Genomic DNA, 19,575 nt, shown 5'->3' with positions numbered 1-19,575 from the left:
GCCAAGTTTGATATTCAAATCATTAACATTTTACATGTGGAGTTTTCATTAGGACAAGGTTACCACATGATGGACAATCTGTATATATTTGCAGATGTGGCATGCAGGGAAGTCAAACCTGGGCAAGGAGCATAATTCACAGCAATCTCTCTGCTTGAGAATAGCTGAAGGCAATGTCCAATCAAAGTACTGTCAGTGCAGCGCTCAGCGAATAAATGAGTTGCTTTGACAGGAAATTCCAACAGCAATTTTAATTCTGATCAGGCTTCAGGAAGTGGAAAGAATAAAAACACATCAATTATAGTGACAGGAAGTTTTAAATCACATGGCAAGCAGCTGCTGCCAAAGGACATGTCTGCCAGCTTTGTTAAGAAGTATGGTATTTTGGTGCGACCAAAATTTTACACCAAAATTTTACAGGCTGACTTCAGTCCCTAATTGCATGTTATCCCACTACAAGGATAAAGAAAATGACACAGTGCAGACAGGACACCGTCATTACAACAAATCAGAGAGGCTGCTTTTTTTTTTTTTTAAATCCTGACCCAAAACAAGTATATTTATAACAACTCCAAAACACATCACCAACTAATGATACAAAGCCCATGCACGTCTACCTCAATAAAGCAAGAGATCCCAGAAGCAAGGCAAAGAGACCATCATTTCCTGAGTCAGCCTTAGGCTGCAGAATGATCAGCACTTTAATCATTCTACATACATTGCCTTTTTTCATTAATCTATGTCATAAATGGTGACCGTGGAGATGAATCAGTGGTGCACTGGGAGGAAGCCTGAAGAGCTGTTTGATACCAAGTTCTTACTGTATGGTGCCGACTCAGAGCTTACTGAACAGCTTCCTTCAGCTATAGGGTTAAGTCCTTTTCCATGTTCCCTGTTAGTGCCTGTCAGTTCCCTGTTACTTCCCTGTTCCATGTTAGTACCATGTCTAACATGAATGAATTCTGGGCTACACTTCTTATGGCAGAACCTAATTAAGCTGGCCTGGGAATGGGACGGTGGGGCTGGGGTGGGCAGGAGGAGGAGGTCTCAGGCTAAGTTGTGATTTTCCTCCTATAGCATTACGGTTCGAACAGCTAGCATTCAAATGGATGCAAATTGTCCTGGCCTCACTTTCAGGTACACTGAAGCTGTTTTATACAGCACTGGGACTGGAGAAGGGCATTAAAGCAAACGTAAATGCACAGTCTGACACAACGCTGTAAGGCAGCCCAGCTACACAGGGGACTTACATCTCTAGGGTAAATCCTTGATCTTGTTTTTGTCAATGGACATTCTATAATTGGCTTCAGTAAATATTTCTGCTCTAGAGTCCAAGAAGGGAATGGCTATTGCTGGCTACACAACACGCGCCTACAGAAGGTCAGTCGGATGTGGCAAGTACCATTCAATGCAAAGTGACCAAACAAGTGCATTGAACTGCCAAAACAGTGATTGACTCATATCCTACACAGATAATTGATTTAGATCCTCCACAACTGAATTACATCCTCTGCTACGCAGCTTCCTGGCCTGAATAGCTCCTGCTGTCCCTTCACTGAAATGACCAAGAGCATCAAAGGGTTCAAAGCTGAAGACTGTGTTTTTCAGATGGGTGGGTAAGTTTAGGAGAGAAAAATTTGCCCTCAGAAAAAGAGGTGCTCATGAGTTTTGCTAATCACATGGACACAGATAGGATAGTATTTTCTAACCTGCAAGAAAAATACTCAACCAAAAGTGACTGAAATATTTATGCAGAGTTAGCAAAGATCACCAAAAAGTGTGTCACTTTGACAATACTGGCAAGCTTTGTATAAAGTTTTGCTTTTCAAAGGGAGTATTTTTCAATTGAAAGAATACTGGAGGAAATATTTAAACTAATTCTACATAGAATTTTTCATTATGTCTTTGGAGACAGTGTGAATATTGGATTCCAAAACAAAGAAAAAAAACCTGTCAAGATAAGACATGATATATCTTTTTATTTCATTTTAACTTCTACTTAAATAGTAAATGAAGCTAAAACATAAAAGTGCTCATAGTTTCCTGCATAATTATCCACATTCAAATCTCTCCTCAGGAGAGATTCTGTAGGCTTTGATCCAGGGATCTTCAAGCTTTAAGGAAGATACAGGAGCCAAATCTCCTATTTCTCCTGAAGAAAATGTGGTATAATTTCCTTACGCTTTTAAAGACATTCCACACACGGGCAATATGGCCTGAAGCCAGAGAAAAAGAAAAATACAGGCAGACTTCTTAAATGTCCATTATTTTCATAAGTCTGTTATTTCTATTATTTTTATCTTCATAAGATTCTCTTTATATTCTGATAGAACCAGTTATTCCAATCCAAGAATACTTAAAGGATATCTACAGCATATCTTACTAATCATCCATATTTTTCATCAAAATTACCCTATTTCACCCTAAAATGACATGTCAGTCTATGTATATGCAGATAAATATCTTTTCCAAGGATCATGCAATATTTCAACTTTAAAGCTATGAAATAATGCACCAAAAATCACTTCACTCTCATCGCATGCTGCTGTCCTGCAACAATATATACAGCAGTGACAGTAAGCTCAGAAGAGTGAGAGAAACTCACCTTTAAAGAACAGGGCTGAGTTCTAAGACACTTTTAAAGTAAGCAAAGAAAAAGAAATGGACATTTGTATATACAGACAAGTATGTAAAATACCTCCTAATGACTGATCTAGCACTAAATCACTTTGTACTTTGTCCCTAAAACAGGTGAAAGAGTGAGCAGCATAGATTTCCTGTTTCTGTTTCCTCATATTGTCCTGCCAACAGTTACTGTGAACATATATGCAGATTTGCTTCCAAAATCCAGCACTGGCCCAAATAATCTAGAAGTTTCCCACTCAGGTCACCTAGAAGTGTACCTTGAAGGACAAGTGTCTCTTATGGCACATCCTTGGATGTGTACCTTGGTTGCACCTTGACTACCTACCAATGTTCTCAGCAGCACCATTTTATACAATGCTGTTGTTCTGCATAAGGACTGTGGCAGGCTGGGTTGCACTTTATCCTTCAGCTGAACTGAGAAAGCTCCCCCTCTTCAAGCTAAGCTCATTCTTCAGTCCTCAGTGTTGCTGTGGCAGTTTCATGTGCCAATAAAACCTGCTATAAATCAGACTTTCATGCATATTCCTCCTTTGTTAATTAGACACTTTGTGCAAAGTATCTACAAACCATGGAAATAAATCTTTGGTTTCAGTGGTTTTACTTCTTTCCTGCTTGATTTCTTCTCTTTCTGCTTTGAACAGCAAGACTACATCCAACACCTGGACTCGAACACTTTCTTATGACCCTGCCTTTCTGCTTATGCCCACAAAGGACCCACTCATTGGTCCACTGTCAAGACTGTCAGTGTCCACAGGCGGATGAAATCCTAGCAGTGCATCATGGACATACGCAGCTGAAACCCAGCCCTTGTAGTCCTAAGCTTTAGTCCCTTCTCAGGTTTCTTTTATGTTGTTCCCAAAACAGCTTGCCAAAAGTAACTCCAGGAACGAAGGGTATTAGCTAAATATAATGTTACGTTAGAGCTGGAGACCAGGGGAATATAGACAGGAGCCTCGAAGCCTGACCACTTGACAACATTAACCAAAGGCAAAGGGCAGCACTGATTTACCAAGAGGTGATTTATACAGCCTTTGATATCCTGACTGATACTGCTTAGTGAAGTGCGCACCCCCATGTTGCATGATGAAATTATGACCTTATAGCTGGATGATCTTCCCTCCATCTGGCTCTGCCCACCTCCAGAGTCAGGATGCACAAGGTGGCATTTCTGAGACTGTCATCTTTACTCCCAGCCTAAATCAGGTTGTTCTGATTCACACTGTGCAATATCTAGTGTACCAGCTGACAACAGAGCCCCAAAACCAGAACATGCGCCGCTGGAACGCTTAGTCTAAGAGCCCTCTGTATCGACTGACAGAAGCCTTACCTTCTCTGAAGGGTACACTGCAGCTGATCAGACCGAGTTTCTTTCTCATTAACTCTAAAGAGTAAAACTGCAGTAGAGACTACGATCAGAGCATCTGGAATCAGAAGCAATGCAACAAGATGACTCATTAGTCCGTGGTCAGACTTTCCAGAGCAGGATGTCAGCTCCTCACATCCTTTCCCTCTGCCACCTCCAGGAGCATCCTCTTAATTTCTTAGGAAAATACAAATATGTCTTTGTGGTTTTCAGGACTTTCTCCACTTCCTCTTCATTATTTCTTAATTCTTTACAATCTATTATTCATCTCCCTGCTTGTTCTATTCATCTTGATTTCTTGTCCATCCCTACCACAGGAGTTATTTAGCTTATGATGCTCCTGCATCTCTTCAGCTCTTTGTCATTCTACCAAGTACCAAATGTCATCTTTTTCAGTATTTTCTCCAAAGAGAAAATACTTACGACTGGTTCTCTCCTGTGTTAATTCGTTTCTTCATCAGCTGGGGAGTAACACATACGGTGATTTACTGTTATTATTACTATTGGCTAATTCTTGGGAAACTGTGTTAAAGATCGTAGGTAGATTAAAAAACTGAAACCCCTCCCCCCGCGAGAAAGGTCTTATCTCCATATAACCACTGATTATTGGTTTTCCAGCTGATACACTGAAGGTTCACCTCCTGGAAAGCCTCTCCTCTTAGTCACCTTCCAATGAGGCCACATAAAGGGCTCTCCTCAGATCAGTGAGTTGGACAATGATATAGAAGGGTGACACTGGCACATGGGGATTTTGTAACCAGTTTCCTATCCAATTCCTCACAACCATTAGAACAAGAGGAATCATTTAGGAAGATGCCTTTCAACATTCATCTAAATTTTTCTGGTCTCTGCAAAGCCACTGAAAGTTTTTAGACTCCAGTACTGACACTTCTCCAGGGATCATGCTACTCCCTGTAGAGATGTGAGCTCCTCGTAAGTTCTGTTCCTTTGGTCCAAGACATCTTGCTTCATTCATTCCTTCCCTGGGGAACTTGTTCAAGATTCTTGCACAACTGAGATCTCAGCATCCAAAGAACCACAAAAAGACAGCTCTGAATTTCAGTTTGGCCACACCTACACTTAAGATTTTGAAAAGCAAGTACTTAAAACAAATCAACAGCTTATCTCTTTTAGCAATATCTTGTTTCTCGACAGAAGAAATTGACTGAACACGGCTTGTAGGGAAGACAGACAGGCCATTGCCCTTTTTTAGAGACCTTGCATGAAAGTCCCACCAGCATGAGAGACTCAGAGGACTAGAATTCCACCAGTAACTCTAACCAGCCATGGGAATGACCCAGCTTGTTGCAGTGTCTCAGTCTGTCTCACACACTGAAACATTTGCTAACAGGACTATCTGCATGTTATTGTTCATTTTTATTTCAGCAGCAGTAGGGGTGCCCATCAATATCAGGATCTTGTGCCTGCTACAGATGTCAGTTTTCAGTGTGTTAACCAAAGGAGACCAGATTATTCAGCTTCCTCTTCCCAATATAAGCAGTTAAATAACAAGACCCTTTCATGTCAATGTGCCATTTGTACAGACAAATGCTCAGCAAGCATGGGTCATAAAAGCTAGCCCACAAGAACTGTTTCTGGGGAAAAAAAAGATTCTTAAACTTATTTTAAGATTCATATCTATGCATTCATGCATGTGCATTTAACCATATACATAATTCACTTACTTAAGTTTAAGAGACCTGCTTTTAAATACTTCACCACTGTGTCATACCATGGAAACTACCTCAGGGCTACTAGGAAGGGGGTTCAAACATCCCTCATATAAAACACATCATTATGCATTAGGGGAAACTTCATTCACCAGAGAAGAATGGCACACCAGCTGGAGGTGAACACCATAAACCACATGAAGTTTTAATTAAATTCATTAAAAATTCTTTGTCTCTCACTGTGTTTGGAGGCAGATAGAACCCTTTAACAATGGCTAGCACACAATCAGGTTTGTCAAAACTAACAATAATACAAAAGCATTTGCTCACCCTGGGACATTCTGGAAAAGTTAGAGTAAGTGTATTATTTTTAATATGAGCGTTTATAAATTATTGCAAGATGTGGCGGGTCTTGGAGCAGAGTTACTGTTTCTATTGTTCATTGGATTGATAAAAGGTGTTAATAATCAAAGGCACATTTTTAGTGGTTGACAAAGTGAATTTACCTGGAAGATAGGAAAGAAGCATATTTCCCCCTTAAAACATAAATATATATACAAAACATTTAAAATTATCAGTTTTTCTTGACAGCATGTCTTCTACATCCCATACTGATACATATGATACAATTACATTTCCTGCCCTTCAGAGCTTGCAGTCTATCAGCAAAACAGGATACCACAAATGAATGTTACAGCACCAGAACTCCTGCAAACACATACATGCCTAATGTCAGACAATCAAATATGCCAGGGGACTAATCATGAGCACAGAGCATGCATAAATACTTGCAGGATTAAGCCTACTAACCAGGGTAAAAGAGGATAGCTATGTGGTTGCTTAGCTCTTATGTAAATGACTTTGTTTTTCAAAGCTGCAAAGCCTTGCAAAATACTTTTATGTTTAATCAAATCCAAATAAAAATAATCTACAGTGTACTGAAGAGCTTCACATGATGCGTCAGTGACAATGTCAGCTATTTAGACTCATGCAAGGCACTTAATTTTGGTCCCAGTCCAGGTCCCACTGAAGTCAGTGTGAGTCCTTTCCCTGATTGCAACACGAACCTTTGTTACTAAATTATCTCAAGCCGATGAACTGCGAAACAGAAAAGTTACTTTTACTAACCATTCCTAATCCAGACTTTTTAAGGATAACTGTAAACTAATACTAACTAATTCAGTAATTGGGACTGAAAATGTACGCACTGCATAGCTAAGACATAAGGGTTACGTATTCATTTTTCATACTTCGTTAAGATGCTCTGATACAAGACATCATGTGTCAAATGAACAGTCCTGTAATCTATGTGATACAGCTGAAAGCAGGGAAAGAGCAGACAAAAGTGTATATTCCCCATCCTACACCTCAGCAAACAGATATGTGGTTTTGTCCATTTCATTGTCATGGTGCTATAAATTTTAGATTTAGATCTGCATCTACTTGATGCTCAGTGCTCTTTGGGGCAAGGAATTCAACGGGCTGTAGTTCTGTCTTTATTGTAAGGCATATTCCTTGAGCAAAGTGTGACATAAACATGCATTTGAGTAACTATAAAACCCCAAAATTAGCTTGGTGGATCAAAATCAATGTTAGCACATGAAGTGTCATATTGAGTCAACACAATAAACTATTCTAACTAGTACAAAACCACTATTTAACTGAAGAAACAAAATAGCAAAGTTATTTTTCTATTTTCTCTCTGTCCTATTGCCTTTAAATACCAGCTGCAGAAGTGCTGTTGTCAATTACATAGGTGTCAGAGGAAAATAAGATGCCTGCTTTTTCACTTGGCCTTTACACAGGCACAATAAGCAACTTCACAGGAGAAGAGCTAAGAGATGAAGGAGCTGAAGAAAAGAAATGGCAATAATAATAGTCCCAGAACTCTTCCAGGGCTTGCCAGAAAAACACTGCATAATGCATTTCCCCATATTGCCATCACGAAATGGTGGGAATTACCTCATCTAACCCCAACTACCTAAAAATGAAGCTTATAATTGAAATGTGTTGCCTAAGTGCTGTAGCCAATGAAGAAAGGCACAAAAAGATGGTAACTCTTTCAGTGTTATGACAAATACAATAGGTAGGGTAAATGGCCTTCTGGAAGGGTCTGTCTCACTCTTTTGACCATAGAAAGTCTACACAAATAGGCTAGGCCACTCAAGGTAGAGCGATTGCATGAGATTACACTGAAATATTGAAGTATCTCAACAAGGATGTAACTACTTAGCCTGGGTACTAGCATCAGTCACACTGGCAGATCAGGTAGCTCTGTGATAGTTAAAAATCCTAGTAAATTTGGGTGCTGTGAGTTCACTTAGTTCATGCTTAAACTGTTAGTGGTCTCCACTACGGGTAAGCAAAGAGATATACCTATGTCTCTGTGGTGACTGTAATTGTTATTTGATCTGAATTACACACGTAGCTTGTAACAAACATAAAACTCCTGACATGCACTCCATTGCTCTGTCTCCATGGCTATCACCTGCCAGGTGGGGAGATCTTGTAGTGGTCAGCTTTATATATGTATCTACAAGTATCTGTACATCTATAGATTCTCTATAGATATACCTATAGGTAAATACTTAAAGAACTACATAAATATTTCTATAACTTTTAAACACCGTTCAGTTCATAGACTAGAGAGACAAAAAGAGAAAAAGGAAGACCAGATTCATCTCCTGTTCACTCTCTGGCTCCATAATGTTATAACCTAGAAATCACAGGACAGATTTCTCCCACGTGTACAGTATCAGCGGTGCACTTGTGCCTGCACACTCAACCTTAACTCTGTCCAAGGCCGCCTTGAAATGGAAGTTCACTTTGTTCACTGGACACCTTTCCATGACTGCATAACTGAGATGCAGATGTAAATTTATTGTTTCTTAGCTTACTTAGCAACTCTTACATCCTTAAAATGCATGCAAATGCTTCAGCGCCTAACTCCTAGGAATCCTGCCTGTCTGGAAACCCACAGCCCTGAATCCAAGCTTTTTACATTACCCAATCTAGTAAAGAGTAAACGCAGACAAGAAGAGATCCTTATTCCTGATCAGCCCAAACTGTAAGCATGTTATACCATGCCCAGTTCACATCTGGACCAAATAAAGTAGTTCCATTGGCCTAGAAACTTGGGCACAGACTGAAGGACAGTCTAGGCTACAGTCCATAACCCACCTCACAGGGCTGCATTGGGTTCAGGTTTCTCAGCCTTGAACATCCCTCCAAGTGAATCCCAGCACGTCTCATGCTCACAGGTAAGAAGTCTGCCAAATGCATACAAGAAGAGTTCGTGCTGTCTCATCGTATAAGATCACGGGAGAGTTACCACAGCAGACTGTGAGCCTGACAAGATGCAATATGGGTACAACTGACTGCTCCAAGTGATCCTGAGGTTTTAACACAGGAGGGGAGATGAGCCAATCCATACCATTTGGCACAGGCAGCACGGACCATTCTCTGAGATCACCACCAGAAACAAGCTCCTACTTCTGGTCTAGGCAAGCACCTACCCCTTCTCAGCATGCTCAGCAATGGATCTCCTCCAAAGCAAGGAATCTATCATCAAGTTTTCTACCACCAGAAAACACAAGAGGGACCCAAATTAGCCAGTTACTTTAAACTGTGGTCTCAGATCCATACATACCAAGGTAAGACATGATGGCTGCTCTAGATATCCAGAGACAGATCAGTCTTATGTCATGATGATAATGAACATTCAACTAGAATATCAAATGCTACACTTCTGATGCCTGGTCCAACAAATAACTTATCCCAGATCACCCAACACATTACTGGTTAAAGCATTCACCTATTCAGCAAAGGAAAGACTTGATCCCAGGCATGTCATAGAAGAAACATCTGAATTTTGTCTAGTAAGCTACCAATTTCTCTAAATACATGTATGTATTGGGTGTAGGTGGCAAGGTTTTGGTAGCGGGGTGGGGCATGCTGCAGGGGTGGCCTCTGTGACAAGTGACCAGGGCCTGGCCCATGGCAGACAGCCAGTTCCATAGCAGACCCGCCACAGGACACAGCGGAGCCCATCAGCCATGCTGCTGGTGCCTCTTGTAAAACATAGTTAAGAAAGGGCAAAACACTACATGGTAGAGAGAAGTGAGGACAAAAATGCACGCCAAGGTGAGAGAAGTGGAGGAAGGAGGTGCTCCAGGGGCTGGAGCAGAAATTCCCCTGCAGCCTGTAGAGAGATCACGGTAGAGCAGGTATTTCCCTGCAGCCCACAGAGAGGACCATGCCAGAGTAGATATCCACACTGTAGCCCATGAAGGACTCCACACTGAGCATGTGGATATTTCCTGAAGGAACTGTGGCCTGTGGAGAGCCCATGCTGTAGCATGTTTCTCCTAAAGGACTGAAGCCCATGGGGAGGACCCATGCTGGAGCAGGGGAAAAGTATGAGGAGGAAGGAGCAGCAGAGAGGAGCTGTTATGGACTGACCACAACCCTCCATCCCTCTTCCCCTGTGCCACGCAGGGCAGAGGGGAAATAGGGAAACTGAGAATGAAGTTAACCCCAGGAAAAAGGAGGGAAAAAGGAGTAGGGGAAAGGTGTTATTTCAATTTTGTCTTTGTTTCTCAGTCTATTTTAATTGGCAATAAGTTAAACTAGTTTTCCCTAAGCTGAGTCTGTTTTGCCCATGATAATAATGGTAAGTGACCTCCCTGTCCTTATTTCAACCCATGAGCTTTATCATATTATTTTCCTCCCTATCCCGCTCAGGAAGAGGGAGTGAGAGGGGCTGGGTGAGCGACCAAAGTCACCCCACCTCAATGTATGTCTCCTCCAGCTTTCATCTGTGAAAACAACAGGTCAAGGCAATTTTGAGACTCTACTCGGGAAGGTTGGTTTGAGCTGTGTTTTCAACCCACACATTATCTGTGACGCAGCATCAGTGCACAGAGAGTTCTTCACACAGTTACAGGCAAAATCTTCAGTGCTTTCTGTGTTTCATAGCAGATGAGTTTTCAGCATGTTGTTGCAGAGTAACTGGTGCCTAGGAGAGGGAGACTAAGACCTGAATATCTGGGTGGAGATGACAAGAAGTGAAATATGAAACAACCATGATTAAGAGCTAAAATTGCAAGAATTCTCCAGCTCCACAGTTGGGGCCAGACCTTCAGAAAAGTTCAGCTCCAAACCAAGTAGTGAGACCTCAAAGAGTCCTCAAAACCCAGCAGCTGCTACTGAGACCAGTGGGGCTATTTGTAAGTGCAGGGATCTGTTTTTGCCAAACTTAGAGGAGTTGGACCCATTTTGAAGCTCTGATGTGGCAAACTTTACAAGGCAAGTGGGGTGAGGAAAAAGAAAAAAGTACCCACAGCAACAACATGCAATTACAGACTTAAAGTAAGCGTGAAGCTTCACAGCTCGAGTGCCACACATTTCGTAAAAATAATGACTATATTCTCACTTCCTGTGGGCCTTAAGTAGGGCATTAACTTGCAAGAAGAGCAAGCAGTGTTTTGGAGGTTGATGGCTAGGACATACATCTAAATTAATTGTGGCTCAGAGTGAATTTATGCTAAGTTTATTTAAACTAAGATAGATGGGCAAGTAGCAGCCAGGGTCTGGTTGAAAAGTGACATTATTTGTGGAGACAGTCTATTGTATTGCAGCAAAAGAGAATTCCATCTTCTATTAAAAGCGGCCAGTGGGAATTCATGCTGAGACTTTTACTTCACTGATATACCCATTTCATTAGAAGTTTCTTAATCCAGATCCTTTCTTCACTTTTCATAGTAACTCTTGAGAGTGTGTGTGAGCGAGCAAAAGGATTCTGTGGAAAGGATCCAGCTACTGCTGATTTTGAAGGAGGGATTCTCAAGTACTTCAGATGAGATCTACAATTCGTCATTTTAAAAAATATAGCATAGCTTTACAGAACCTTCCGAGCGGCTCTTGGGAGGCAGAAGGTGGGGCTGGGGTTGCCATTGGAGGGCTCTGCCCAGGTGCTCGGGTCAGGCTGTGAAGATACACTTGGTGAACAAAGATCCAGCTTGGGGTGCATCCCCATCTTCAAGGCGGGTAACAATGCACTGCGTGGCAAACCCTCTTCATTCGACCCAAGCCAGCCACTTGGCTCCCTCTCCAGTTAGTCTGAGGGCAAGCAGCTGACACTCCTCTATCCAAGGCAGGTGGCCTCTCCTATGGAAATGAGCCAATTAAAGGAGACTATAGAGGGGCACAATTGGCCAGCTTCTTAAGCTGGGGCTCAGCTATAGAATTGCAGACAGAGAGGTGACAAACAGGAGAATTTTCAGCTGCATAATTTTTGACCCAGTACATTAGCAACGTGGGTTAAAACAGAGCAGCCGATTTTGGCATGTGAATCTTTCTCCTTTCTTTGAGTCACAAGTGCCAAGAAACAAATTCAGAAGTGTGAAGCAACAGAGACACGGTCTTTTTCTGTACATCTTTTTAATGTTACTAATGAAGGGCTTTCCACATTATGGCCTATGTCTATTTCAGCTCTGATTTTGTATCTACTTACAGGATTAGAAAGATTAAGTGCTAATTAGGGCACTGAGGATTAATTACCGCTACTTCTACGATGCACATTTTTCTTAATCTTGTCTTTAATTCCAGTGGAGATTGGTGAATGTTACAAAGCCAGAGTTTGCCAAAGGTTACTAAACATGCAATAGAAGGTGCTGGGTATTAGTTTTCTTGTACATACTGAATAGGCATCAGCCATTAGGCTACAGGAGGAATTACTGGGATGGTAGGAAAAAGCATGCTTTGTTTCTGAAGAAAACAAAAAGCTGTGTCTTCATTGTTCTGTTGGAAGCACTGTTAACTCCACTTTACCCCTTTTTATATTTTCTATCTATAACTTCTAATTTGAGCATTGTAATATGTGCAACGCATCATTAATTCAAACTATATTCAAATACTACTGAAATGAGAAATACGATAAAGTGAGAACTAGGAATACGGCAAATAGAGAAAAATTTCCCACTGTATTTTCACTGACTGTTGACTGGGGAAATCGTGGTGCTGTTCATTAGTGGGATAGTCCCCTTCTGTTCTCATTTTAAAGCTCAGTTGTAACATACTGATATTCATACATTTGCAAATAAGTTTAGAACTGTTTGGTTGCTGGAGGGGGACACACAACAAATCAGCTCAAAACAGCAGTTGTTCATGTGTAAAACATGGCCAGGATCTTTTCCAGAGAGGAAAGCCTTAGAGGAAGGTTTTGATTTCCAGCCAACAAAAGCTTCAATTTGCATACAGGTGTTACAGGGCTTCTCTCTGAATTCATGGATCACTGCTAGTTTCAGATGTCAGGACACAAAGATGGGTCAAAGGCACTGTGAGATGACTTGCAGCTAGTTAAAGGAATTTGAGGTCAAGGCTGCTAAGATCAGAGCTCTTGTTTTCCACCAAGTCATGCCAGATGTACCAGGATCTCATTCAATTACTTGTTTCCCACTAGCAACTAAAGGGGTGGATTGGGTTCTGCACATGGGAGCTGACTACAATATTTTTTTTTGTTTTATTCTAGGATAGAGTAGCCTCTCATCTGCTGGGTGGAGGATGGGATCCACTTGCTCAAAAGCACAGAGCAAGGATGATCCATTAGGATCAAGCAGGATCTGCAAAGAGGGGAGGTGGAGCACGGTCCTTCTCCATGCTGTCTGCAGAAGCTTTGAAGCAGTATTCTTTCCAGGCACAGAATGACACTTGCACACTCCTCTCTGAGGCAGCCACAGCCTCAAACCTCATTCCTTTTTTCACTGAGGCAGTTAACTTTTCTGTTTTGTTTCCCATCTTCTGGAGCCTGAATGGTTTAAAGAAGGCATCATGGCTGGGCCCTCAAGTCCGTTGTTCTCTTTCCAGCCTTGTAGAGAATTATTAGATGTGTTTCCTGTGCTTGTATTTGATGCAGAGGTACCTTGTGCAAGAGAAACCAGGGTCTGCAGAAGGCCTGAACCATTTGGGTGCAGCAAACTCCCATGCATGTGGGCCTGGTTTTCAGAAGACCCAAAATTTTGTTAAGATTGCAGAGGAGCTGCAATATGTCAAATTACTTTGTCCCCATGTAATGAAACGATCAGGCATGAAGTCTAAGATCTCTAAAGAGTTTTCCTTCCTCAGATCTCCTGCTGTGTGTGATCAGAGCCCATCTTCTCTCTGTTAAATCAGTTCTTAGTGGATAATTCCCAGAGAATTACTGATGCTTAGTAAATTCTCAGATCTGCCTGTTCAAAACATTAAGAGGGCTCTCTGCTGAAAACTATCTGAAAACTATCTTGAGCATAAGAAAAACCCTTCTCCAAAAGTCTTTAGAGAGGACACGGGAGGAGAGACAGAGAATGGACGCAAATACTGCAGCAATGATCACTGATAAGCGTACCAGTAGACTGTGGGTGTATCAAGCCACCTTTCAGAAATGGTGTGGGACTGTCTTACAGAAATCCTATTTTAGCCCATGCATGCTACATATTTAAGGAAATTAGACATTTGATGTCTTCTGCTCCCGAACACCAGACCATGCATGACCACAGACTACGGCCTCTTCATTCTTCCCCTCAGAAGGAACCCTTGTCAGTGTCAAATACATTATTCTGCACAACAAAAAAACACATTTTCCAAAGCCAAGACCTTATCCTAACTTTGTACCACATAAAATTACCACGAGTTGGCTGGTAGAAGAAAGCCTTTAGTGGTATAGACCTAACGTCTGTAGCTTGCTAGAAGTGGAACACAGACTCATCCCACTTAGTACCTGTCTGATGTGGCTGTTTTGGAGAATATGTATTGTAACAAACTGTACTTTACTAACTGAACTTCAAGAACAAGGGATTGCAGCTGATTTCACTAGGGTACTACTCCCCTGGATTTTTGTCATAGTACCTATAACTGAATTTTTAAGGTTTCTTTTTCACATTTCTAGATAATACCTTTTTTTTTTTCCTCTCAACTTTTTATATAATAGCTTGGTCTCTTTGCACACTTCTTTCTTCAGCACATACACTCACACAGCTTTTCAGTCATACAACTCAAGCATCTTCTGTTAAGTATAATTCTTGCCTCAGACAAAGACGAGGCGAGCGTTTTTCTGCCGGTCACACCAGCACCCCTCGCTCACCTCCAGCATCCCTCGGGCACGACGCGTCGGTTCATGGCTTCACCACGAGAGGGAGCTGCCTGAATGCCTTTGAAAGGTTTTTAGCCTCCCTCTATTTAAATTAAAAAAAAAAAAATCCACCTTTGAAATCTTGTTATTTAGAAAAGAGGATGCAGTTGTGATAGGTATAAAGGGGAACTATTGAAAAACTGTTATACAGTGCAATGCCTCAAATCTGCTCCACTTCGTTCCGGTCTCAACCAATCTTGTACAGTCTGGTACAACAGTACAAAATAAGCTTTGTTGATTTAACCAAACAAAGCGGTCTTGAATTAGGGTGTTTATGCCAGCTATTGAGATCCACAGTATGACTCTGATGGGCTGAGGTTGAGAAGAAAAGGCAAACTAGATTTTTATAGCTAACTAAAACCACTCTGTGATACATGATACTGCCTAGGATAGATCATAATATTTTTTACAAAATTAGTGTCCATTAGTGCAAATACTAAAGCTCTGCCCTTCTAAAAACAGAACTTCTGCTTTAACTTTGATCATTTTTAGGTTGTCTCCTCTTTTTAGTAGTGCTTTCTATCCCAGTCCTGTTCTGCTTTCCAACACCACTTTTTGTTCACAACAGAGGGTCTCTGCTTTCCCCTCCGATTACGTGATGCCTTTCCATCACATGTATTTTCATGTATCCTGATACATATATTGCATGCATGGTGATGCACAAACGTGCATCTGCATTTCCCACTGAATGAGGGGTTCAAAGCTACTCTTGGGTCCAGATTTGCCTTGTCCTCTTCAGGCTGGAGCTGAGCTCTAAGATTCTCTGGAAGCAAAAAGCCAAAGTAAGCTCTTTAACATAACCCCCAGCTTCTGATCCATGAGCTCTAGACAGACTGGGCATAGGAAAGCTCCAGTACGATCTCACTTAGTTCTGGCACTGGCTTTTCTTAAGTAGAGCATGCATTCACAAAGCTAGAGCCGAGTGCACTCAGACACGGGAAGGCACAGCAGGCGCAGTGCAGAAATTGCTGTGCTACAGATCTGCTGCACATTATCTTACAACATAGACAGAGCCAGAGCTCCACACTGACTAAACCTGAAAATCTCAGCCCATAACAATCAAAGTGAAAATAACTTTACCCATGGATTTTATCATGGAAATTCCAGAGGCCTGACTTGTTTTCACAGCGCTGTCAGTCCTAGTCACAGGTAACCCCTCATCCGATAAACAAAACTCAGAGCAGGACACAGCCCTCACACCGTGTCGGGGTATGACACTTTAAGTTGCACGCACTTTACTCAGTAATGAGAAATCTACGTTAATATGCTACATGAAGCGCTCTGCATCAAGCTAGTCAGAAAAGAACTAGTCAAAGCAGTCAACAGTGCCTAGAAAGAGTCTGGTTCACCTTACAGTAGTCATACTTTGTGTCACACAGAAACACCTAAACTTGCGTGTCTTGGTCTCATGAGCCTTAGACACTGAGTAGAATTCTGCTGTCCTCCCTCAGTGCTTAAAAAATTGTAACTTCAGGAACATTAGTTCAGAGAACTACAGTGTCAGAGGGATGCAGCACCCAACCAGCCTCTGGAGTTTCACCTCCATTTTGCCACTTCATCCCAGTCCACATCCAAATGGAGTAGAGAGCTTATTTTTCCTCTTTCCCTAATAGCCAAAATATCCTCATTATTTGAATACAGCAGATAAACAGATGGAACATGGACCAGAATTGTGTTCTTTGCCAGAACTGTGCAAGCATGTGTGATGTAGGATGAGGTTATCCTGCTCAGGAGGCGAGTACGGTCACACATTTGTTTTCCCGATATGAACAACCATCTGTTGAAGATGATAAACAGGTGAAATATATAGGACCTCCATTATTCTTGAAAGTCAGATCTTCTTCTATAAATAGGATCTACTTTTTCCAAAATGCACTTCAGACCAATCCATTTGCAGTGACAGTCTGGCAAGCCAGAGAAGTGAGAAGTTTTTACTTCACAAAAGAGGAACAACATTCCTGACACCGGCCAGCAAAGCCAGAGACCTCACAGACCTTCACCTTCTTGCTTCCCCCTGGTTTTGAGAGAAGCCAGATCAGAGGAGTATCTCCCGACTCAGTGCAGGCAGAGTGTGATGTTTTCCTCACTGAGATTTTACCTCCTGGCTCAGCAGAGAGCAGGAGGGCAGTAAGCTGGAGCTGAGGCAGGCACCTAGCAGAGCTTAAATGTGCAGGTTGTTCTCCTCTATGAAAAGGCAGCTTGCAGGCAGACATATAGACCTCCTTCTACTACTGTATGGCAGTGAGGGATTCATCCTGGGCAGAGGCCAGGCCATGGTTTTTCTGTTGCTGCGCTCTCCTAGGTGTGCCCTCAGCACAGGGCAGTTCTGCAGTGCTTTGGAGGGTCCAACCATCAAAGGCTACATGGGGTTGCTGTTCTGGGGCAATGTGTGAGTCTCTGCACAGTGAAAGAATGTGTCCCAGAGATCTCTCAGAAAACTTTTGGCACAGTCTAGGTCTCAATCAACTCCAGAATGGAAAAAGCAGTGTAAGTGAAATGTCTCTCAATGCCTACGAATGCCTAAATTCAAGTCCAATTATAGAAGAAGGAGGGGAAAGGTAAAGGGTACTTTTTTTTTCCTCAGGCTCCAGAGCCAAGATCTGGGTGTTTTTGAAGTCATCCTACAAGGAAGAAAAGAAAAGGCTGAAGCTTACTGTGACCTAAATAAAGCAAAAGAATTAGGTACTTGTGATCAAAGGGCTGAATGATGCATATACAAATCTCCCTAAATAATAGAGTGGGTGGGGGAAATGACATGTCATTATTCCTCTGAAACAAAGTGAATTACCTGCCCTGAAAAGAGGAGTTAATCTGTTTTCATACAGTGAAGAATAATGCCACATAATTTCTTCTAAAATTAGCAGCTGACAAGCTGAGACTTCAGTGCTCATAGCATCTGGCTCTCTGGCACACTGTACTTGTGACAACAAAGCTTTCCTTTATCACTTTTATAAGGGTTGGTGGGGAACAGACGTTATCACAAAGGCCTACATCCACTGAGCTCCAGAACAGCAGTAGGTCTAAGGTCCCTCAGAGTTTCTTTCTTTCTTTCTTTCTAGAGAAGCAATGTGCAGAAAACACGATACAGACATTTCAAAAAAAAGCTGCAGAACTTTGAACAGAATCAGAGTCTTCTTTCAGTGGCTTACTCATACAGTAAAGATCTTTCCATCTTTTCCAGTACCCTTCATTAGTTGTCTTCAAAACCAGAAGCAAGCGTGTGACAATCTCATCCTAAAATTCCACATTTTAACATTTCCAGTGTCCGAGGCAGGCAGCGAAAGAGTGAATTCTAAAAGCTGAAGTCAGACTAAGTAAATCTAAGTCATCTAAGTAAATAAAGGGTTTCTTTTTTTTCTCTTCTCAAACTCTAAGGCTTCAAATACTGAATAACTGAGCACATAACCATAGTAATGGCTGAACAATTTATCTTGAAAAGATAATGGCTATATTTTATCACATGAATGCATAGGAACAGCATAGAGACTTCTCCTCAAGACTTCTCTCCCGAGGAATTCCCCTCTGTTTGCTGTTCATGTTTAGAGTGACAGTATGAAGGACTCAGCATTCATAAAGAGGCTCGGGAGACTGAAAACCTGAGGAGTCATTTCTATCAGACCCGGGAGACCAAAATCACAGAGCTTATTCACCTCCTGGAGAGTTTCCAATTAAATACCAGTTCAATGGAATAACCAAACTTTCCTGACTCTCTTTTACTGATGCAGGTCCAAGTTACGTGCACAGAATTCCCTACCAGTAGATTGGAAAGGAAATACAAGTTAAATATTCCCTTCTCCACACATCTGAGGGAAGTGATCAGGTAACATCTTCTCTGTGTTTGAATAGTAAAACTTCACTTTTGTTGATGTTTTTTCCTTGACTGTGATGACACAGAGAATATGAAAGATAATAAATCCAGATTTATCACCATTTGACTTTTCCCATCACAGGTTTGGCCCAGGCAGTTTTAAGCCCATCACTTCTAATGTTTGCATTTATCTTATTTCATATAAGCGAGGAACAAGAGCATCCTCTGTGTAGGGAGAACCAAGAAAAGTCACACTGCCCTCTGTGCTTGCTGTCCTGACTGCCTGGCTTCACAGCAGCACACTGTTTTGTTTGTTTGTTTGTTTTTGTTTGTTTGTTTTTGTTTTTGTTTTTTGTTTTTTGTTTTTTTACTTGAAGGGCAGGAGGTTGTCCTCTTGTCTACCCAAGAAAAGGATTTCATAATAGTTGAAGAGCTCTGTGGAGAAAAGCAAGAAGAACTTATTGGAAGAAGCTGCTTCCTCAAGTAAGGTTGGCATGTTCAGAAAGGCATGTCAGCTAATGAGTGCTGGAGTTACAGGCCTGAGGGAGGTAAACACAAAGCATGCCTTCAACTGCCCGTATCCATAGGTTCTTTCATTGGATAAAGGCCCTGTGTCAGGGAGGAAGGGCATTCTCTCCATCTTCTCTAACATCTCCATGACAATGCCCCAGGTTTGAGCACCAGGTCTCAAGCCAGGAAGGCAAGGCCGCAGGGGCAGACCCCACCTTCTTGAGGCTTCAGCAGCCCTCAGAGTGCCAAGCAGAGATGAGCTGGACTGAACCAGGGAGGCTTCTGAGGCAGCCTCTCCCTCTGAGAAGGCAAAGCTGTCAGGACATGCTGCTCAAGAAGCAGCATCCGAGCAACAGGGTTGTCTGTGCCTGAAGGCACTATCTCAGGCAACAGATGACTCGGGTAAACTTGT

General features: G+C 41.9%; 1 protein-coding gene across 3 annotated transcripts in view; it reads right to left on the bottom strand.

The window, feature by feature from the left end:
• Window positions 1-19,575, bottom strand: part of DYNC1I1 (dynein cytoplasmic 1 intermediate chain 1) — a 193,183-nt gene that overhangs the window by 128,084 nt on the left and 45,524 nt on the right. The window lies entirely within an intron of this gene.

This window comes from Chlamydotis macqueenii, chromosome 2, assembly GCF_036417535.1.
Source record: "Chlamydotis macqueenii isolate bChlMac1 chromosome 2, bChlMac1.mat, whole genome shotgun sequence".
NCBI classification, from domain to species: Eukaryota; Metazoa; Chordata; class Aves; order Otidiformes; family Otididae; genus Chlamydotis; species Chlamydotis macqueenii.
The sequence above is the reverse complement of the archived record's forward strand: the minus strand, read 5'-3'. Positions and strand labels throughout refer to the sequence as shown.